The sequence below is a fragment of the Cavia porcellus genome, unplaced genomic scaffold (genome assembly GCF_034190915.1).
Source record: "Cavia porcellus strain 051 isolate PalLab524CR breed Dunkin Hartley unplaced genomic scaffold, mCavPor4.1 scaffold_5, whole genome shotgun sequence".
Lineage (NCBI taxonomy): Eukaryota > Metazoa > Chordata > Mammalia > Rodentia > Caviidae > Cavia > Cavia porcellus.
Genome location: NW_026947488.1, coordinates 92,527,292 through 92,551,369, shown reverse-complemented (window position 1 = coordinate 92,551,369; position 24,078 = coordinate 92,527,292). Strand labels below are relative to the sequence as shown.

General features: G+C 38.9%; 1 pseudogene; it reads right to left on the bottom strand.

Moving 5' to 3' along the window:
- The window catches only part of LOC100725199 (eukaryotic translation initiation factor 4 gamma 3-like), a 68,920-nt pseudogene that overhangs the window by 5,731 nt on the left and 39,111 nt on the right, over window positions 1-24,078 (bottom strand).

Below are 24,078 nucleotides of genomic sequence, written 5' to 3'. Positions count from 1 at the left end.
GAGGGGCGATTATCTGCCACACTGTAGCCACTTACCAGGGAGGGGAGCTGCTTGTTTGGCTTCCCAGTGTCCTAAGTTCTAACATGGTACGGATCTCAGGAGACACTGGTGGTTCTCCCACTGGAAGGGCCACAGTCTGCCACACCATTGCCGCTTACCAGGGAGGTGAGCTGCTTGCTTGGTTTCCCAGTGTCCTAAGTTCCAACATGGCCAAGGCTCCCACTTTCTTATGGCTCATTTGTTTTGCATAGAAGGTGCAATATTTCAGAAAGCAAGACCCCAGCTCTTCCAACAGGAAGTAAAGGTTTGCTAAATTCTGTAATAAGTTCTCTAATGGAGAGTCTACCTTCTTTTAACATGGGAGTCACCAGTTCAGCAAGGTACAACCAAATATGGGAAATATCAATGGCCATATCATCTGCTAATTCCAAAGTTTCTGAAAAACCTTTGAAAAAGTCCCATTTGCTGAGTTTCTCTGACTGCACCAGCTGATACAGTAACTGACCCATGTGATCCCTGGTGATCTGGCTCCTCTCTAGGGTAGACTCCACCCCCACTCGCATGAACACATGTAGCAGTCCCTGGGTATTCAGTTCTTCCACACACTGCATGGCTTCCTTAAAATCATTAATGTGTCAAAATTCATCAATAATAGGTCTAGACTTCCTCTCCATTTCTTCCTTGGATAATGTAGGCTTCTCAGAGGCTGACACTGCTGGAATTTCTGGTTTCCCTGATTCCCTCCCTTTATTTTGGTAAGCCTCTGTGCTATTCCTCTCCACCTGTATGCCACCTGTCAGCTGTTTGACAGTCTCCAGCATCTCTCTCTGCTGCTCTTCCTGAGACTGATTGTCTAACAGGTCTTTACCGCTACCACCCCTCATGAAAGTGTTTGGATGAGCTGTTGCTGATAAAAGTGGCTTCTTGTTCTTCTCCCTGTTCATGCTTCCACGATTGGTTAAGGTCCTTCAGGAATCAAACTCTAAAGGTGTAGCTGACGTGCATCCAGAGGGTGCTGGAGGTTATAGAGCAGAAAATCTATTTAAACCATAAGGCATCAGTCTCCCTTGCCTTTGCTCCACCGCTGCTGTCTTTTCCCCAGGTGCCCAGCTGTGCTTTAGGTACCAGTTGAATTTTTTCATCAATTGTGGGCTTCATGATTTTCAGGAATTTTGATGGGTCTAGTATGCAACTGTTCTTGGGCCCTTGTACAGTGTTCCATCCACCTTCATCTACTCTTTGGACACCTGGTCTTCTCTTCTCTTTGGTCATGAGCTGCTGGACCTTCCTTTGCTCTTCTTGTTCTTCTATTTTGGCCTCTTTATGAATCTGTTCAATAGTTATAGGCCCTTGATCTGCTCTTTGAGATACCCAGTTATGTAGCCTTAGGTCAATTACATCTTGAAGCATGAATCGAATCCTAGATGAGGTTTTTTCTTTCATAATTTTCTCCATCTGAGTAAAGTACTGGACCACATGTGGCTTTGCTTTCTCAAAGTCTAGGTCTTTGTCAATGGTAGTGAGAAGGCAACACAAACATTCTAGGGATTCTTCCTCATGGTTCTTTAACAGCTTCACCACACAGTCATGCATGATGGTTTCAGTCAGCATTTTGAGTTTAAAGAGTTCTTCAATAAACTTAATGTTACCAGTGGATCTCCTCTGAGCTTTGTCCTTGGCTTCTTCCAGTTCATCATGAAGCCTCGTCTTCTCCTCTGGAGCACTGGGAGTTTCAAGTTCTTTTTTCTTTTTCTCAAAGACATCATCATCTGCTTTATCATTTTCAAATTCCTTCTGGCAACAGGTTAGTAACAGTTTTTGGAAATTTACTGTGTTACCAGGCTTATCTGTCATGGGTACTTTCAACATTTGCATGAGCCACAGAGAAACTGGGTTCATCAATAGCCTTCTCAAAGACCAGTTCAATGACTCCTTTCCTCTGCTCCTCTGTGTCAACAGTAAGTCCTGCCACTTGCTTCATCAGTTGATTGAACATCTGTGGTGTGAATTTATTTAAGATACTTCTAACTTTTCTAAAAAGTTCCTGGGTTTTTATATTTTTGGGATCCTCAGCTTGGCTATCTCGTTTTTGGCTGGGCTTCCGGGCATTCTCTGCCTTTTCCAAATGCATGTCTTCTTTTACAGAAACTGTGATGATCTTTCTGGGTTCCCTTCTCTGGCCAGGCTGAGACCTCTGCAGTCCAACATTCAACAAAGGTACACCTCTTCCACCAGATGTTTGCCTCCCAAAATCTGCAAAGACTGGAGTAAATTGTGGTCCTCGAGGTAAAATCTGAGGATCCAGTGTTCGCACTGGCAATTTGGGCTGGTTGATCTTGTCAAGAACCACATCACTGATGGGAGGTAGGCCCTCTGGTTTTTTGGATACAGGCTGGCCTATACTGGATGTCCAGGAGAAAATCTGTTATACTATTTCTTGCCTTCAATATGAGCAAGCTTCCAGGATTCTGGTTTAAATGGGAATGTGATTCTGACACCAGAATTATCGGTGGAATCTGAATTAGCATCTACTCTTTCACCCTCAAAAATACTCTCAGCACTATTACACACAGGCTCAGCTTCTCCGTTTTCTTCCACAGCTTTCATCTTTTTTAGGTCAGAGGGTTCTCCCTCAGGATGAAACCCTTGGCTCATTTTATCTTGTTCAGTCAAGTACTCTAACAATTGAAAACTCCTCTTCAGCTTTAGGCTCCAATTCTGCCTCTAACATCTCTTCAGTGGTTCATGTCTGGTCTTTTGGTTTCTTCCACATCTTTGGTACAGTTGTAACTGTTTGAGCTGAGACAGGACTCTTTCTTGATCTTAAATTCTGAGAATCCATAATTTCTTCTGTTTGTCCATCTGTTTCTATCTCAGTTTTGTTTTGAATCTCTTTTGTATCTTCACTAAGGCAAGTTCTTAGGCTCTCTTCCTCTTTTAAGGCTTTCTGGACCACAAAGGGAGCACTCAGAATATTAACAGTAATGGTGGCAGCAACAGTGACTGAAGTGGGAAGAGAAGCTAGAGGAGTTGGAGGAGCTGGAGAAAAGGAAGAAACTGTGGAAGGGGTAATGGGAAGTGGAACCCGCTCCACTTTCATTTCTTCTTGGGGGCAGGTTAGAGAATTTCCAATTCAAGAGTCAATGGCAACACCTCATGTTTTACCATTTCCACAAGTCTTTCTGTGGCTGGAGACTTTTCACTAACTCCATTCATTTTATTAATTAGGTTAGTACTAGATATCAGTGGAATATCATTAGATGCTACACTACAGGGTTTCATCATGAATTTCAACTGTTGTTGAGGGGTTTGATGTTTCTATGCAAGATTTGGGGTTGGGTATAGGAACTATATCTTCTTTTGAGGAAGAGAGTTCATATCTGTCGTCTACAGCAGCAGTAAATATTGGTTGACTAATAAGAGTAGCAGAGGTAGGAGAAGCAACCATACTTCGAACAACTGGAGAAATTGTGGTAGGAGATGGAGGCAGAGGAAACTCTGGTATGGATTCTACCATAGTAGTCTCAGAGGTCTGACCTCCTTGTTCCTTCTTCTCCCCACTGCAGATTAGCCTAAGGTCTGGGGAAGGAGATTTTAACACTGGATCTGGTGTTGGCCTCTCTTCTCGTTTCTGGTCGCTAGCTGCAGTGACACGGGTGCTGGCAGCTGTCTCACTTATTTGTATGTCAAATTCTTTTTCTCTACCAGGAAACTTTTCTGTCATGATGTCTGTTAACATGTTTTTAATGTCATTTTTGGTATCTCCTGCTTGTTCATTGACTCCAATTAATCTTAAGTTATTCTTCTTTGTCCCATCTAGCAGCTGCTGGATTGATTTCTCATGGGCCCTTGCTATTTTTCAGGAATCTTTCTTTTCCTGATCACTAACAGCGAGCCTGTCTTCAATATCCGAGATCCTATCCTCACAATGGCCCAATCTGCTTTGAATACTTTCTTTTAAAAAAAATTTTATTTAAAGAGAAAAAAAAAACTCCAAACAGTAAAAGGGTACAAGTAATACAGAATTTCAAAAAATAAATGGTAAGAAATCACTAGTTCATAGATTATATATTGCCATCTTAGAAACAGTTGTTCAAGGTACAAAATTAAAGCATACAAAGTGGACATTCAAACAGTGATATTGCAAACAGTTCTGTTCAATGATCCAACAAAAACTTAGTAATATGGTTATCTATCTTACACACTTAAATACACATGCAGTTATATCCTTTAGAGCACTTTCTTTTCCTCTCTTTTTTACGATAATAATTACACATTTGGGGTTTTATTACTCTCACAGTTCTTATTACTTTTTTTTGAAGAGAATAAAACCAAACAAAACAGAGTCAGTCAAAACAAAAGGATGGACATAGTACATGATATAAAACAGAATACAGGTGATCAACAATGGTTACCATAATGCCTCTTGCTATCTTAAAAAGAATTGCCTATATCATCAGGTATAATAAAATTGAACAAAACTGTACAGAACAAAACCAATAAAACCGAAACATTGGCGACATTACAGAACTTCAAAAGAAGATAATAGTTAAACCAGAATGGGCATCATAGTGAATCTTATTGTCTTCAAAGTAGTTGCCTATTCCCTCAAACTTGATACTATCAAACAACAAAACAGAATAGAGTAAAATCAGTCAAAACAATATGGTGAGAGCAATACAGGGTTTCAAATCAAGTTAATAGGAAATCAAAAAGTTACTATAATATATCCTGCTATTTTTAAATTTATTTTCCTTTAATTAAAAAATAATTTAAAAAAAGAAAAAAAAAGGGGGAGATTGAGATAAAAGAGGGCATAACAACATAACAACACAGGTCAGAACAGAACAATTTAAGCAACATAGTATTTCACCACAAGATAACCTGACATAATAGTAGTTACCATAGTGTCTCTTTCCTTGAAATATTTGAGTATAACTTCATATACTATAGCATCAAGCATATCAAGACAGTGTGAAACCATTCAAGAGGATGAAAGTATTACAGGGTATTTAGAACCAGCTAACAGAAAATGAACAATGGTTTCTGTATTATCTCTTTGCCTATAAAAGCTTTGTTTATACTATCACATATAGTAAAATCCAGTAAGATACAACATGATTGGTTAATGGAGGCAGAAGAATAACAGTTTGATGGGACTTCAAAACAAGATGATTTAAATCAGCACTAGCTATTATGATGTCTTGTTTTCTTCAAAATAGCTGTTCATATCATCACAGACAATAAAATCAAACAACACAGAATAAAACCATTTCAAAATGAGTGAAAACATTATAAGGCTTCAAAGCAATATAATGGGGAATCATGATTACCACATACTTTTATGTAATGCTTTGAATACTTTCAATGGAGTTTTTGTTTTCCTGGATATCTCTCTAAATCTTCTTTATGGCTTCCATTTCTTTCCTACACTGATCTTCCATAATTTTCTTAAGCTCATCTATTTTTTTGTCTGTGTTGCTCCAATATCACTAATCATGGTGTGTATTTTGGTAATTTCTTTAGTTAATATGAAAGATTATTGCTGATTTCATTTTTTTCCAGAGCCTCATTGAATTGTTTTGCTGTTACTATTTCAGAAAGACCTGGTGGGAGGCTTTTGAATTGCCCCACCTCATTGCTGCCTGCACTTTCCTTTGGTGAGCTGGATGTCTGGGGTTGCATTTTGTTTAAGTGTCTTCTCATTTTATTTTGTCTCTTTTTTTAGTTTAATTCCTGGGGTAGTTTTTGTAAGTTGCCCATGGTCAGTTATTTTATTGGTAGTATTTAGGACCCTTAGGTGATGACTACTTCTCTGAGGTATCTTCTAGGTGTAGCTGGTTTTTGGGTTTTGAGTCTGTTGGAAGATCTTACCTCTTCAGTTTGTTGGAGATGAGAAGTTGTTGCTTTTTTAGCCTTGTCCCTAGATCTTTGACATTGTGCTGCCATATATTCTTGATCCTTAGTTAATCTCAGCCATGGATTATCAAGACCAACATCTGTTTAGAACGATTATGTCAATTTTGGCTACAGTAGTGTCAATAGCATCAAACACAGCCCATATGACAACAAACCAAGTTAACCCTTAAATTGCAACTTAAAACTGTGTGAACTAGATTTTTTATTATATAACAAAATGTAAAACAAACCAGATAATTATATGCAATATATAATCCATAATATGCCAATTTTGCCCTTGAGGGGTCAAATTTAAAATGGATTAAGGAGAAAATGGAGAAGTGGAAGAAGAGAAAAATATTAGAAGTAATGCTGGAGGACAATGGGGTATCATGCCAACTTGGGGCAACTGGTGCAGAAGACTGAAGGAAAAGAGAGGTGGAAAAGATAAAAGGATGAACAGAACAGAAACACACCTGCAAAGAGGTTAGCAACCATTCTCACACTCATAAAAAACCAATTAGAGAGAGAGAGAGAGAGAGAGAGAGAGAGAGAGAGAGGAGAGAGAAAGGAGAGAGAGAGAGGAGAGAGAGAGAAGCAAACAATCTACTTCCTCTGGGTTCACTAGCAGATAACTTGTGGAGACAGAGTTCTGAATTGTGCTGATCTACTCCAACAAGCCAGAAGTTGCTTTATGACAGGGTAATGAATACTCTCAACAGGGTTTCCTTTAGCAGGCCTCATTGAGCTCACCACAGTCCAAGCAATTTCCATGAGTCTGTGCCCAGCTGGGAGTTGCTAAACAAAGCTGACAGTAGTTCTGAGTTCTGAGCTCAGCTCCAAAATGACTACTGGCTAATCGTTCTCTCCCTATGGGAGGACTAAATCCTCTGCACTCACTGCCAGCTGGTGCAGTCCTCCAAGTCTGCTGCTCCCCTCCACTGCTGTCTCTCTACAGTGGCAGTTGGGGTTGCCAGGCAACACTGTCACCATGACATTCATCTCTAGATTCAAACAGCTCCTTTTGTGCATTGAGTCCCATCTCTGGATGAAGGCACCATGGCTATGACATTCTTCTTCCTTGAATTCTTTTTACTCTCTCTGGGGCTTCAATTCATACTGTGGATGCTTGCTGGGTCCAGAAGACCCACTTTCTTCCTTCTTGTCTTCTTCAAGATGCTATGTTCCAGTGTCTCAACTGTGATTCTCAAAGAGGTTGTTTTCTCTACCGCTTACCACTCCACCACCTTCCTGGAAGTCCTCCTTTTTCTTTTCTTTAAAAAAAAATTTTTTTTTTATTTCAAGGAGAATAAAACAAAAGAGAACAGAACAAAGCAAATCAGAACAGGACAATGCAAGCAACACAGCACTTCACCACCAGACAAGTAGACATCAATAGTTTCTACCATAGTGTCTCTTTTCTTTGAAATAGTTGAGCCTACCTTCACAATATTAATATCAAACATAATAATATAGTATAAAACCATTCAAAAGAATGATAGCATTATAGGACTTCAAAACCAAATAACAGGAAATGAACAATGACTACTATAATATCTCATTTTCCTCAAAAAATTTGTCTATATCATCACACATAATAAAATCAAATAAGCCATAACAGGCTAGAACCAATCAAAACAGAAAAACAAAAGCATGGTAGGACTTCAAAGCAAGGTGATAGTAAATCAGCAATGGCTACCATAATGTCTTGTTTTCTTCAAAATAGCTATTCCTACTATTATACATAATAAAATCAAACAAAACAGAAATAAAACCAATCAAACAAATGAATTAAAGCATTATAAGACTTCAAAGCAATATAATAGGAAACCATGATTACCATAATATATCACATTATATTCAAAATAGCTGCCCCTACCATCTGACAGCATAGAATCTAACAAGACAAGACAACAAAAGCCAAACCTAACAAAATTGTGTACACAATTTAAGAGTTCAAGACAAGACAATAAGAAATTGACAGTAATTTCCACATTTCCCTCCCAGGTATTTCCTCCTCTGTGCTCTTACATTATTTTGTTTTTGGATCCCATTAACTCCTTCTGTTCTTATGCTAGCATTCACACATATGGGTTCGAACTGTTTTGGCCATGACATGATCTCCAGTTGTGTCCATTTACCTACAGGAGCCTTGAGATTATTCTAGTTTATATATGGGTAGCTTTCCACTGCATGAAAATACCATATCTTTCTTATCTATTCCGCAGTTGATGGGCAAGTTACTCTTGCTTTTTTTTTTGCTCTCCTGTCACATGAAACAATTGTTTTCTCTCCTTTGATTTTCAGTCTATGAATGTCCTTTCCAGTTAAAAGTGTTTCTTGTGCAGTGTATTGATGGATCTTGTGTCTTGATCCACTCTATGTTTCTTTTTATTGCTGACCTGAGGCAAGCGACATTAATGGTTACAGTTGGCATACACTGGTTTGTCTCTGCCCTGCTATCCTCCTGTTGTTGGCCCTCCACTTTTCCCTTTCATTCAACTACTTGTTTGGTGATCTTCCTCTGCTGCTGTTCCTGGAATCATGGTCAGCTTTATCTCTCTCTAGAATATCCTTTAGCATTCTCTGTACGATTGGTTTGGTAGTCATGAATTCCTTCAGTTGTTCATGGAAGTATCTAATTTTTCCATCAATTTTGAAAGTTCATTTTTCAGGGTAGATCAATCTGTGTTGGAAGTTGTTTTCTTTCAGGGTTTGAACACTTCACTCCAAACTCTTCATGACTTGATGGGTTGTGTTGACAAATCTGCTGTGATTCTGATTGGTTTTCCTTGATAGGTGATATGTCTCTTTTCTCTATCAACTTTTCATAGTCTATTCTTGTACTGAATTTCTGGGATCTTGATTATTATATATCTGGGTGTAGATTTACTTTGGTTATGGCTAGTTGGAGTCCTATATGCCTCACTTACCTGCATGCCAGATCCATTTCCCATGTTTGGGAAGTTTTCTTCTATTACTTCTGTGAATAGCCTTTTAATTTCATTTGTGTTGACCTCTGCTTCTTCACCTACACCCATCACTTTTAAGTTATGCTTCTTTACATCATCTTTCAGCTGTTGGGTTGTTGTTTCCTGATGCTGTGTTATTTTTAAGAGCTCTTTCCTTTCACAATCACTAGCTGTATTCCTGTCTTCAAGGTTTGAAAGTCTATCTTCAGTCTCTTTCGAGCTTTTGATTGAGTTTTTAAATTTCCTGCATCTCTTTTTGAATCTGTTTCATGCATTGTAATTCCTTTCTAAATTCATTCAAGGTTTCCATCATTTTCCTATGCTCCTGTTTATTGTTTCTGTCTTCTTTAGACCTGTTAAACAATTCTTTCAGTATGTTTGTGATTTCTTCTTTTACCTGAGACATGATTTCTGATTTGACTGCTTTTAGAATCTCATGAAGTGGTTTCTTTACTTCAGTTGCTACCCTCTCATGGATTTTAGGTGTGTATTTTCCATTTTCTTCCATAACTATATCTCCAAGACTTATTCTGTGTGGGCTAGAGGTCTCAGTTTGTCTTTTGCTCATCCTCCTGGGGTCCTTCCAACAAGCTGGCTGTAGGGCCCCAGGCACTTTCCGTGTTGGCTGTCCCTAGACAGTGTAGCAGGATGAGATAGGCATCTGGTTTCCTCTAATTCCAGGTTTACAGGGAGTTAGCAGGGTGTGGAGCAAGTTTCTCTAGACCTATGCAGCTACACAGTGGCTTTGTTGATGATCAGGGGTGCATGGAGGTGAGGCTACTTCTCTCAGCCTGTGCATCTACAATGGGACTTCCACGATGATGGCAGATACATAGGAGTGTGTTTGTCTGATTCTGCTAGTGGGTGATGGCTCACCCACTAGCCTCCAATGGCTGGCCCACAGATACACAGGGCTTACCTGGCTGTTTGTCCCTCCTCCCACTGGCTGCCTACAGGAAAGAGCTTTCTGGTGGCAGCTCCCTGAGGGTGAGGGCAGATCTGCTGGTTTTCACTGTCCATGCTGTCCACCTGCAGAACATGACCTTTTGGTGGTGGTGCACAGCAGGCAGAGGTGGATCTGTCTGTCTCCCTTGACCAGCACAGGGCTCATGGAAGAAGGGGCCTTCTGGTGGTGGCACTCGGCAGGCAGAGGCCGATCTCCTGGTTCTCTCGGCCTGTGCTGGGTGTGCAGAGGAAAGGGCCTTTAGGGTGTGATGTCTGGCAGGCAGAGGCAGATCTCCTGGTTTTCTCTGGCCATGCTAGGCATGCAGAGGAAAAGGCCTTCTGGTTGCAGCATCCAGTGGGCAGAGGCCTATCTCCTGGTTCTCTCAGCCCATGCTGGGCGCACAGAGGAAAGGGCCTTCCAGTCGTAGCACCTGGTGGGCAGAAGCCAATCTCAGTCCTCCTTTTTCTGATGTCCTCTTTGATTTCCTTTTTCAGAATACTTTTAGTTTTCATTGTAGAAGTCTTTTACTTCTTTGGGTCAATTCCTAAGTATTTAATTTTCTTGGTGCTATTTGGTGATATGCACTTTTTCATGTAATATCTTCCTCAGTGGGTTCATTATTGTGTCTACCAGGTAGAGGATCTTGTCATCTGCAAATACTAATTTCAATACTTCATTTCCTATATGTTTCACTCATTTATTTTTCTTGCATAATTGCTCTTGCTAAAGTTTCAAGTACTATGTTGAATAGGAGTGGTGATAGTGGTCATCCTTGTCTTGTTCCCAATTTTAGAGGGAAAGCTTTCCCTACTTAATGTGATATTAGTGATAATTTTGTGATAAATGGCTTTTATCAGACTGAGATAAGGTCCTTCTAAACTTATATTCTTCATTTTTTTTATTACAAAAGAATATAGGGTTTTTTTTTTTTTTTTTTTTTTTTTGGTCTTTTGAGACAGGGGCTCACTATGCAGTTTAGGCTGGCCTCAAACTCACAGCAATCCTCCTACCTCAGTTTCTCAAGTGCTGGGGTTACAGGCACACACCACCACACTCAGCAGGATATTGGATTTTGTCAAAGTTTTTTTCTGTGTTATTGAGACGATCATGTTGTTTTGTTCTTGTTTCTCTTTATATGGTTTACTGATTTGCATATGAAGAATCATTTTTGCATGCCTGTGATAAAGCCTACTTGGTAATGATGTATGATCTTTTGATGATTCATTGCATTGTTTGCCAGTTTCTTGTTGAAAAAAAATTTCACTATGTAGTTCAGGCTGACACTGAATTAGCTGCTTAGCCTAGACTGGCCTCAAACTTGTGGTGATTCTTCTGCCTCAATTTCCCAAGTGCTGGGATAACATGCCTGTACCACTAACTGGATCCTTGTTGAAAATATTTGCATCTGTAGTCATTAAAGAGATTGGTCTAATTTCTCTTTTATGGTTGGATCCTTGTCTGGTTTTGGAATCTGAGTAATAACATCTGCCAAGAATGACATTGGGAGTACTCTTACCTTTTCAACTTCATTACAGATCTAGAGGACCGCTAGTGTTAGGTCTTCCCTGATGCTGTAGCAGAATTCAGCAATGAACCTATCTAGATCTGGGCTGTTTTAGTTGGTAGTTATTTTTAAAATTCTACTTCAATTTTATTGCCTATTACTGAATAATACAGCATTTTAAAATCTTAAAAATAGTTGGCTCGGTTTTAATAATTCATACGTATTTAGGAATCTGTTTCTTATGAATTCTCCAATTTATTGGTATACAGGTTTGTAAAATGGTTGTTAATAATCAATGTATTTCCTCAGAGTTCAGTGTGTGTTCACCATTTTCATTTTTAATTGCATTGGATCTTTTCTCTCCTTTTTGGAGGTTAGACTTGCTAAGGATTTTTCTGTTTATTCATTCTCTCTAAGAACAAATGTTTCAGTTCATTGTTTTTTTTCTTCAAGTAGTGGCAAAATTTATTGAAAAAGTAGATGTGAAGAGTAAGAGAGAAACTGACTCTGCAGAGCAAGCTTAGGCCGAGTTAAAAGGAAAATGCAAAATAAAAGTGTATCCAGAAGAAAACAGGATGGGCTAGCATAAGAAAAGCCAAGACAGCCTAATTTTATTACTTGACTAGTACACATTTGCCATCATTTAATAACAGTGAATATTTTTAAGTATGTCTCTTATAAAGACTAAATAGGAAAAAATTTTTTTTTAAATTTTAAAGAGAATAAAAACAAGCAAAATAAAACAGAACAAGTGACATAGAACTTAAAAACAATACAAAGTCAACAATTGTTATGATAATGCCTCGGCTTTGAAACACCTGTAGACTTAAGTGTTCACCTTATCTGCTGTATCTATTCCATCAGTCCTTTTGCCATTGTTAGCTTTGTGATCTCTTCCTAGAATACCCTTGAGAAAGTTTTTGACTTCTTGTTTTGTGGTAATGAATTTCTTTAGGTGTTCTTTAACATAAAAGGATTCTTATTTCTCTGCCAATTTTGAAAGGTAATTTTGCAGGATATATCAGCTTGCCTTTAAGGTTTGTTTTAAGAAATCTGCTGTAATTTTAATAGGTTTACGTTTGTAAGTGATTTGTTGCTTTTTGCTAATGACTTTTAAAATTCTACTCTTATGTTGGACTTCTGGGATTTTGATTATAATGTGTCATGGAGAGGTTCTTTTCTGATCCCATTTCTGGCTATTTTGGATTCTATATACTTCACTCATCTCTATCTTAAATTTCTTTTCCATATTGGAAAATTTTATGCTATTATTTCTGTAAGCTGGTTATTAAAGCCTTTTATGATGTCTTATGATCTTTTACTAATTCCAGTTAAACTTAGATTAGTGTTCTTTACATTGTGTAGGAGCTGTTGGAGTCACTTTTCATGTTTTCTTGCTGTTTATAAGTTCTCTCTCATTAACTGGTTACCAATCACAGCCCAGTCTTTTGTCACATTGTCTTCACACTGGTTTCTTTTGTTGCCTATATTTTCAATAAAATTTTTAACCCCCTTTGTGTTTGGAGCCTATTTAAGGACTCTAATTGTTTTCTGTGGTGGTCACTGATATATTGCACCACTTTGGTTAACCCTGCCAGCTTTTTATTAGTGCCTTCATTTTGGCCAATACTGTTTTACCTATATTTTTGGTGAACTTGCCAAATGTCTTACTGGTTTGTTTTGTTATTTCCTCTTCTATCTTTTTGAGTAACTCAGGTACATAGCTTTTGGCTTCTTCCCCTTGATAACCCATGGATCAGCTTTGACAGTTATTGGTTTGGGGAGGCATTTTGTTGCCTTGTCTCTTCATGTATCTATTTTTTGTTTGTTTTTGTGTGAGGCTTGAAGACTGATTGTAGTGGAAATCTTTGTTTACATTATGACCCTCTTTAGTTGATATCTACTTTTCAGTGGTGTCCTCTGGCATGGCTAACTATTGGCCTTTGTCCCTACCCCAGGACCTACTCACCTCCATTTACTAGTTATGGGAGATTGTAGTGTTTTTTTTCCCAGTACTCAGTTGTATAGGGATGGGTCATAGTATTAATGACCCCAAAATAATCCAGACAGTGGCATCCCATGAGAACCAATTAATATTAACAGCTAAGTCTGCTTGGCTATAGTAATAAAATTAGTATCTTTTATAGTGTCAAAATACAAACAGTTGACCTACAGTACGTATCTATGAATTGAAACTTTACTAACAATAGAACAGTATTGAACAGCAAAAAGCATAAAAATAACTAGGTATTTAGAGATTCATAAAGCTTACTAGTTATATTTGTAATGGTGGAGAGTGAAAACTGAGATGGGGTCCTACTGAGGAGTAAATAAAAATTAACAGTGTTAGAGAACTTTGCAGGAAAAAACAAACAAGGCAAAGGAGAAAAAGATTAACAGACAGCATAATATAGGACATAAAAGATTAGAAGGAAGGGATTTGAAAGGGGAAAAGAAAAGGAGAGAAAAGAAATTAAAAGAGGAAAAAATGGAGAAAAATCTACAGACCCCAAAAACACAATGAAAGAAAGATAAAAATTAAAATGGAAAAATCAAAAAAGGATTGAGTCAGGAAAGATTTCTTGTGTTTTTGAATAAGCAGTTTCCAAGATCTGAAATCTTGGTATCCAACCAGTCATAATTTTCTTTGCCTAGCTTCAAGGCCTATGGGTTTTTGAGGTATACCAGAGGTCCCTCTTATCTATTCAATCAAGACTGTGGTTCCTGTTCAAGCCGAAGTGTGTCTTTGTTCCCATTGGCCCCACAATCAGTCCTCTACTCCCTGCTGGATGTAGGTCACTGGGGCAGGAGTTGAAGCAAAGTGTTGGACTTAATGTCATAAGATCTAGTTTCTCCCTTCTTTCCCTAGATACTGTCCTTGCTCTGGGTCAGGTCATTGGACAGTCCTCACCTCTGCTGCCCCATACTAAGGGGAAGCAAAACACAGAGCTACATTAGTCATCCTGTTGTTGGATACAAGGTTGCTAATATCCTGCATGGGTCTGTTTGTCCTCCCTATTGGAGAGGCACCATGCATCCTGGGTTTGCAGGCTTGCATCAGTGGAGGACCTGGTGTGGGCCTGCTTGCTTGCCTCAGGACAAGTGACTTTAGTTAGGGTGGGACACTTGCCCACACTAGGGGGAGGGTGCCATAGGTCTGGTGCACTTATATTTTTTTCTTTTCTTTTGAAGCAGGGCTCATTATGTAGTTCAAGCTGATCTTGAACTCACTATGTAGCCCAGGATGCTACTCTGCCTAGTTTCTTAAAGCTATTAGTGAAAAATGTAATGCTTTTCTAGTTTTAAGCTAGTTTCACAGGACTTCAGTTAATTGTAACTAAAGAAAAAATCCTTACAAATGTAATAATTTTGGCTAATGTCACTCACAGAGGGTGATGGAGGCCTACCTGGAGTGATAGCAGTGCGCACACACTCACATACACAGTATTTCCTTCACCAGAAGGTGACTTTTATAAAGCCATTTCTCCAGAGACCCAGACACTTGGGTCTGCATGGGTGCTTAGGTATCTAGTAACAAGTGTACTAAAGGAGGGCAGGTACAGGGAAATATAAGCTAGGAATCTTCCCATATATAAGCAAGGCAGGGAAACCTAGGTACCCATGGTGCTTCTGCACTGAAGAAAATGTGGGAAAATCTCATTTTGAGAATAGAAAGATGACGTGAAAGAGGGCTTTTTTTGGATTGAATAGTGAACATGCAGAGTCAGGCTTCTGGAACTACCAATGGGTTTCTTTGAGCAACAGCACTGGAGGGTCACAGCTGCCACCTAGTGTTGGATGTCAGCCTTGCAGGTTGCTTACTGGCTGTTTCTAGCTGGATGGCTTTCTTGGGACAAGTGATGGATATGAGGGGTTTGTCATCTCAACTTTTACACTCGGAAAGAACTTTAAAACCAGACTTTCCTTCTTTCTTCTTCTTCTTCTTTTTTTTTTTTTGGTTCCCGGAAATGAACTGATAATCTCGCACTTGCCTGGCAGGCACTATGTCACTGAGCTGTACCCAGGTCTAAAGTCAGACTTTCAACATTCTCTAAATTAGCTTGTTATGCATGTAGTCCCAGAGGCAAAATGATTGGATGTGGAAAATGGGATGCATCCACATTGCTAAACTTGTGTCTCATTCCAAACCTCTGCAGTGCTACGAATTTTATAGGTCATGTAGAATTAGACATTTCAAAGGATGAATCTCATATTAGTCTTATTTATGATTCAGATATCTTACAGAATATAGGGTGCTAGCTGAGTGCAATACATACAAGTAATCCCAGCTACCTGGTGTTTATCAGGAGACAGGAGGATCACAAGTGGGAGACCAGAGTCAGCAACTTAGGGAGACTTTGTCTCAAAGTGAAAAAAATAAAAGAAGGCCTAGGGATATAGTTTAGTGGTATAGCACTTGCCTAGCACCCATGAGACCTTGTACTCCAGGGGAATGGTGGGAGAGGAGCAGAATGAGTGACTGCAGACAGCAGCTACCACCTATAGGTAAGTCTGATGGGGCAAAAAAAGAGGATCTAGCAATAGCTGTTCTGTAGGAGAGTACAAGAGGTTTGCTTAGGGGAATAAGTAATGTCTGAAAAAGATAAAAGATGAGGAAACAGGGTTGGGCAGGGGAAGGTTCATAACACAACCCAACCGACATTCTTGACAATTCCAATGGGAGTTCTAGAGCAAGGTTTGCCTCTTATAGTAGTCATACATTGCACAGAAATGACCAGGCCTATAGGAACAGCTGAAGCTTGAGATTGATCTCATGGGCTGGAGCAAGGCCAACCTCAAGAATACAGTGCCTGAGACAAGTCATATGAATAAGCTGCTTTAGTCTCAAGAACACTGGATGCCTGAGACAAACCACATGAATAAACTATTAGGCAGTGAGAGTTCACATGACATTCAACTTCCCAATTTAAATAAATGCACTGCAGCCATTGGATCTCCTCCCCCCACCTCCTCCTCCTGCTTCTCCTCCTCCTCTTCTTCCTTCCCACCTTCCTTTCTTACTTCCCATCAGAAGACAGGGTTATGTATGACCTCAGTTTTCTGTATTCTGACTCTTATCCTTATTTCTGCATCCTCTCGTCATCCTCACCCTGGGAACACTGAGAGCTGCACAGGACATGACACAGGTTCTAGAACACTTTGCCATTGTTTGTCATTGGCTGATGCTTTACTGAGAAGACCATGGGTTATTAGGTGATGTCATAGTGAGCTTTTGCAAGGGAATAGATTTAATGTAGGACACATAGTTTATAGGATTATTTTATAATATTCACTTAAAAAGCCAAATGCAAAAAGAGTACAGATCTGTCCATATGTTAGAGATCCAAAGAATCTAGTTGAGGGCCTGGCAATGTCCTCCATGAATCCAGGAGGAGGCCTAAAGCCCACAGGAATGTGTCATGCAAGTCTGGATCAAAGATCTGCACTGCGAAGGCCCAAAGATCAGTGGAGGAAGCTAGAAAGTCTGTGCCAGTGGGATGAAAGTTTGGTGCCAGCAAGCTGAGGGATGGATCTACATTGGAGCCAGGAAGTGATGCTCAAGGTAAGGACCAAGGCTCTCCTGAAGAGAACAGACATCTTCAGCAATAGTAAGGACCTGAGCACCGCCAATGATGAAAACAGCTGAGTTCATGTTAGGAAAGTAGTAGCTTCTTCAGGAGAACCAACAGCACACCATCATCTCTGGTTCTCCTTTTATGCTGCTGACACCAATCCTCAGGTGGGCCCTCCACATTCAGCACCACACTGATTCAGTTCTTCTGGGTGTTACAAGTTGCCCATTAGTTGATCTATCGCAGGTGGCATGATTCAAGCTGGAAGAAAAACAAAGCTTTCTTTCTGGACAAAATGGGGTTTCTCAGGCTCATTCTCTTCATCTGGTTTGTTCTTTCAATTTATTTTTGTTATAAGTAGGCTATTAATTTGTAAAAAATATGTAGTTTGTTATAAAATAAAAGCAATAAATGGGCAATGACAGTATTTGCAGCAATGCAATGATTCCAAAGATTTTAGAGGGAAAAATACAAGCAAGGAAGAACAAAGACCTCTGCTTTACAACATAGGAGTTATTTTATGACAAAAATGGATAATTTTACTTTTAAAGATCTGCTGAGATTTGTATTACTCTTCTATCAAAAATATCAAATGTTTTATATGGTTCATTGGTAGAGATTTTGAGTTCTGAATGTTAAAAGAATGACAGAAATAGAGATGGAGCTGCTCATTTGTCCTAAGTCCTCCTGTGGCAGCTCAGAGCCTATTTATGAGAGTGAACAAAACATGGCTTTGAATAACCACTGTGCCTCATCCATAACACCTGTTATTAAAGCAGCTCCTGCCTAGCTGTAGTTGCATAGTGTGAGACTAGAAGCACCTTTAGTCACTAAAGCAGCATACATGAAAGATCTTGAGCAAAGTTAGAAATAGCATCAGAAGCCAGGGGAAAGTGGGCTCCCCTGGCCATCTATGCTGGTTCTTGCTTTCTATCTTCATGTCAAGGACAGACCAGGTGATCTCTCCTCATCCTTCTCAGGGATACAGGGACCCCAAAGGCCTGTTTATTTATATATTACATGTTTGCAGTACATAACAGTTATATTCACTGTGGAGAGTTGGTACATGTACACAATTTAAGCTGGCATATCTGATTTATTTCACGTAATGTTATCAGATGCATCCATTTTGCAACAAATGACTCAAATATATCCTTCTTTATGTCAGAGTTGTACTCCATTGTGTATAAACACATTTCCTTTATCTGTTGATATAGAGACCACTTCTGAGATTCAGCTATTGTGAGTTGTGCCCAAAGGCTCCCCTTTCAGTCTGACTTGTAATTTTACTCTTTCCCTACAAAGCACCTCCTGCTTCTGAGTTTGTGAAAAGAATAAGGAACCAAAATAAATGATAGCATGTTGTGGAAGGTTGCTGCCAGGCTAGTGTGGTGCAGTTGGTCAGGAGGTTACTGTGTGACCTACAGAGTATCAGGCCCATTCTGCCAGCATTTCCTTTATGAAATCTTCTTCAGAATGCCTTGACAAAAATTATTGCTTCATTTGGGTACCTGTGATAGTCAGCATCATGATGGACCCCTGGATATAAGACCTTCTTTAGTCTTGTCCCCACCACACTAAATAGAGATGACTTCTGCAATTAATGCCTCAAGGCATTACTTTTGGAACCCTGTATCGCACCTCTCATCTGTTGTCAGTGTTAGCCACCAGAATGGTGTAAGGGCACAATTATATAATAGAAAATTTATAGATATTTTATAGCAAATGGAAAAATCAATTAGTGGCCTGTGACTATGCTCCTGCTGCTTGTCATGCAGTTAACATACTACATTCAGTCAGCCTTGCCTGTCTACATCCAGCTGCTTCTGTTTGATAATGTGCTGGGTCAACCTGACTGTGTTTAGCTTATCTTTTCCTTAGTTAGAAGAATATATATTGTTTTCTCCTCCCCTCCTTCCCTTGAATCTATTTAAAACTAGCTTGCTAGGCAACACATGACTTGTAATAACCTGCCATGAGCCTTGTGCTTCCTGCTTGCAAACTGACTCATGGCTGGTGTTTTGGAATTGATTCCCACCAGCCTGCTAGTGTAATATACAGTTGTCTTTTAACTCCTTGATGCAAAGAGGTTTTCATTCAGTTTGATATTAGTTTTACTGCAACAATGGGTCATAGTCTTTTTTGATCAGGTTGTTTCCTATGGAATCATGGGAGACATTTGTGGGTGTGGGGGTAACACATTTTTTAAATAACACATTGTACATTAGTTGACTCTTGTCTACTTGCTCAGGAGGTTGGGTGACTCACTAAAGTTGTAGGATCCTGTAGAAAGGTTTGCTCATGTTCTGGGTCCTCATTGATCTTGGAGAACCAGGGACAAAATATTGGTTCTCCTCTTAGTTCAGTTATCTTTTTAGTTCTGTTCTCTAAACGTTCAGAAGATCAGTACAGTTCATGTTATGATTTCATCTAGATATTGAGCACCTTGAAATATATATATATATATATATATATATATATATATATATATATATATATTGACCAGGGAGGTTTTTAAAATTAATCACGGTCATCTTAGAAGTTGAATCTCTGTAGAATTTTTTTTTTTTGAGACACGGTCTCATTGTATAATCCAGGCTGGCCTTGAACTCAGGGCAATATTTTTGCCTCAGCCTCCCTCAGTATCTCACTCTTGATGTTCCAAGTCAAATTGTTAGGATTGTGGGCTGGTTACAAAACAGATGGAAGGTGAGAGGGACCAGATAGGAGAAGTATAGCCAGGGCCTATTTTAATGACACAATTATCTCTAGGTGGACAGTGGCAAAAGGGACAGGATACATTGGAAAATCCCAGCCTACAAAGGAGATCTATCATCTCTGGGAATAGGTAGAGGCATGTATTGGCCCAGCAGAACCATCACCCTCGGACGTTATGGCAAAGAAGTCTTTGGGACATTTTTTTTTTTTTACTACCTATCTAAAATGCCAAGGCAACCACTCTCAGCATTGGAACAAGGCCAGAGTTTATTCAGAACCCATTCTGAAGATTTCTGTCTCACAGACTAAGGCTTGTACTCATTGTATAGCAAGCACATATTGCACATTAGTGAAAGTACATATAACAGTTTCCTCCCTCCCTTGCACATACAAAAGATGAGAACCAGACCTAGAAGGGGAGACAGTTAGGAAGTTGGGACCCATTTGGAGAGTGTGAGTGAATAATAGAGAAAGAAAACCATTGGGCTCCTTCTCAGATCAAGTCCATAGACTTTATCATGTCTTGCACCTGATTTATTAATTGAATTTTCACAGCTTGGAATGTGATCCCAGCCACCTAAAAAGAGCAGCCCTGGCATCAAATAGACAAATTTTATATTCTTTGGTTTAAAGCAAGAGAGAAAAAGCAGTTTAGGAATCCTATCTTAACTAAAGACGGATTGCGACTAAAACCTTTTCAGGATCTCTTTCTGCTTCTCTCTCTCTGAAATTTTAGTAAAAAAAGTCTCAAAAAAGAAATGACAAGAACAAGGTGGTAGGAAAACATTGCAAAGAGATCAGTGAAAAGAAGGAAAGGAAACTGAGGCAGAAAAGGTTGACATTTCCCTCCATGAACAAGGAGGGGAATCAGGCCACAATGCCCCAGGGAATCTTGTCTTTCCAGACTTAAGAACAGCAGCCATATTGGCACCTGAAAGACCTCAGCAGTCCAGGGGAGCTCTGTCACCCATCCTCCACACCCGAAAGACCTCAGCAGTCAGTGGGATCCTCAGCTATCCCTCCCTGTAACCAGACAACCTCAAGCCAAGAGCTTTGGCCACCCATTCCCCTCACCCAGAAGACCTCAGCAGGCCATAGGATCATCAGCTGCCCCTCCTCTCCCCGTAGACAATCTCAGCAGTTGAGGAGAGCCTTGGCCACTTGACCCTCTCACCCAGATGGCTTCGGCAGCTCACAGGAGCATCAGCAACCCCTTCCACCACCTGCAGTACTTTGTTGGGCTGGTAGGAGCCTTGGCAACCCCTCCTCCCACCCTAAGGATTTGGTGGACAAGTGAGAGTGAGGTGAGTCTCCCCACAAGCAGAGAACCTCAGTGGTTGAGCAGGAGCTAAGGTAAACTCTCTACTCATCCAGAGGATCTTGGCAAGCCAGCAAGAGCATAGATGACTCCTCCTTCTATACAGAGAACCCAGGTGGACTAGTGAGAGCACCAGTGAGGCCTCTTCCCTCCTGGAGAAACCTGACTGGGCCTGTGAGACCTCTGGTGATACAGGAGGGTCCTGGTGGGGGCACATACTATAAACAGGTAGGTCTGGTGGCCTGGAACAGCCTGAAGCCACAGTAACAATATGAAGTAAGGGTTGGCTTATACTCCTAGGCTAGTCAGTCTAGGAAAAATATAAGACTCACACAACCAGTTTGCAGGAAGAATTCAGGCAACTGGCCCCTCCCCTATCCTGTAGGGCCAAGCAACTGGGTTAATGTAAGCCATCCAGTAGGACCCTAAGACACATATGATGGCCAGTTGATTACTAGCAGGACTGAAAAGACTGAAATACTAACCCAAAGTGAAAATGACAAAATGAAAAAAGCAAAATGCAATATCAAATGTGTAGCCAATCTGGAGCAAGTATAGGATGAATGAAAATAAAGGACTTTGGAAGTCACATGCCTCAAATTTCTGAAAATGTAGCAAGTGTAATAAAAACAAATAAAAACAAACCCTCAAGTTAAGATGAGCTTGGAGTGATGTATTTCAAGCCCTGAAAGAAAACAACTTTCAACCCAGACTGATGCACCCTGAAAAACTTTCTTTGAAATTTAATGGAAAAATAAGATACATCCATGACAAAGAACAGCTGACGAAAGTCATATCCACCAGCCAACCCTAGAAACAGTACTAGGAGATATACTAGATAGAAATAAAAATGACCACATTTCCCAGAACAACAACAGAAAGAAACCACCAAGCAGGGTAAGCAATTAAATGAGGGGGAAAAACAAGAAACCATCAAAGAGAAAATAACATGACAAAGTTAAACCAACACATATCAGTTATAAGAATCAATGTAAATGGCCTAAATTCACCAGTTAAAAAAAAAACCAGATGGGCAGAATGGATAAAAAACAGGATCCAACAATATGCTATATACAAGAAACACATATAACTCAAGAAGAAACTCAATAGAACGAAAGTTAAAGGGTGGAAAACAATATTCAATGTGATAGGAACCCAGAAAAAAGCAGGAGTAGCTATGTTTATGGACAATCTGAACTTCAAACTAAAATTGATGAAAAGAGATAAAGAAGGTCATTACATACTTGTTAGTGGAAAAATTCAAGAGGAAGACAAAAAAATCTTAAATATATATGCAGCAAATACGAGAGCACCCAACTATATAAGACAAATCCTAATAGACATAAAAAATCAAATATGCAATGACACAATTGTAACAGAAGACCTTAATACCCCATTGTCACAAACAGATAGATCACTAGACAAAAAGTCAGCAAAGAAATAATAGAACTTAAACTTGTGAACAAATGGACTTAATTAATGTTTAGAGAGTTCCACCCAACATCAGCATGCACATTATTCTCAGCTTCACATAGGATATTCTCTAAAATAGAACACATATTAGCTCATAAAACATGCTTATGAAAATACAAAGGGATTGAAACTATCCCATGAATATTATCTCACCATAGTGCATTGAAATTGGAAATTAATGGCAAAAGAACTTCAAAACCTACATAAACAAGTGAAAATTAAGTAACACCTTCCTGAACAACCGATGGGTTACAGATGAAATTAAAGACGAAATTAAACAACATAATTCTATGAAAATGCACATACAAAATATGAACCTGTGGATGCAATGAAAGTGGTCCTTAGAGGAAAATATATAGTAATGAATTCTGACATCAGGAAAACAGAACAAGCACAAATAAACTAATGCTGCACTTCAAGCCTCTAGAAAAAAGAGCAAGTCAGGACCAAAGCTCATAGAAGGTAAAAAATTATAAAGATCAGAGCAGAAATTAATGTAATTGAGACTAAGAAAACAATACAAAGAATTAATGAACTAAAGAGTTGGTTCTTTAAAAGAATAAATAAAATCGATAAAACCCTAGCCAACTTTACCAAGAAAAGGAAAGAAAACAACGCAAATTCATGAAATGAGGAATTAGAAGGGTGATATTATTACAGATTCTGTGGAAATTCAGATAATCAATACCTACTTTGAAAATCTTTACTTGCACACACTGAAAACACAGAGGAAATGGACAGATTCCTAGAAACATATGAATTACCAAAGCTAACTCAAGAAGATATAAAAATTATGAATAACCCAGTATCAGTTACTAAAACTGAAAATGTAATAAAAAACTTATCAATGAAAAAAAGCCCATGTCCTGATGGATTCACAGCTGAATTCTAAAAGAAATTTAGAGAAGATTTAATGCCAACACTTCTCAAATTCATTAATGAAGTTAAAAGGAAGCAGTTCTCCTAACTCATTCTTGGAGGCAAGTATTACTCTGATACCAAAACCAGAGAAAGACCCAACTAAAAAGGAGAACTATAGGTCAATCTTTAATAATGAACATGGATACAATAATTTCAATAAGATAGTAGCAAACAGAATACAGAAAATCCTCAAGATTATACACCATGGCCAAGTGAGATTCATCCCAGGTATGTAGGGATGGTTCAATATATGCAAATCATTAATTTTTTTATTTTAAAGAGGATAAAACAAAGGAAAATAAAACAGAATAAAATCAATCAAAATAAAGCAGAAAAAGTGATACAGGACTTCCAAACTTTATGAAATCAACAATAATTACCATAATGCCTTCGTTGTCTTCAAATGGCTGCAGATACCACTTCAGACATACTAAAAATCAAACAGAGCAGAATAGAAACAATAAAAAGAAACAATTAATGCAATACAGTTCATCAAAACAAGCCAGTAGTAAATACATAATGGCTTCCATAACATGTCTTGCTATCTCTTATTTATTTATTTAAAGAAAAAAATCAAAACAAAAAAGTGTAGAAATAATACAGGATTTCAAAAAAATTAACACTAAGAAATCACCAGGAATAATGATAAATTACATATTGTCATCTTAGAAATAGTTGTTCAAGTCACAAAATTAAAGCACAAAAGTAGACAATCAAATGATGAGAGTGCAAACTGTTCTGTTCAATGACCCAAC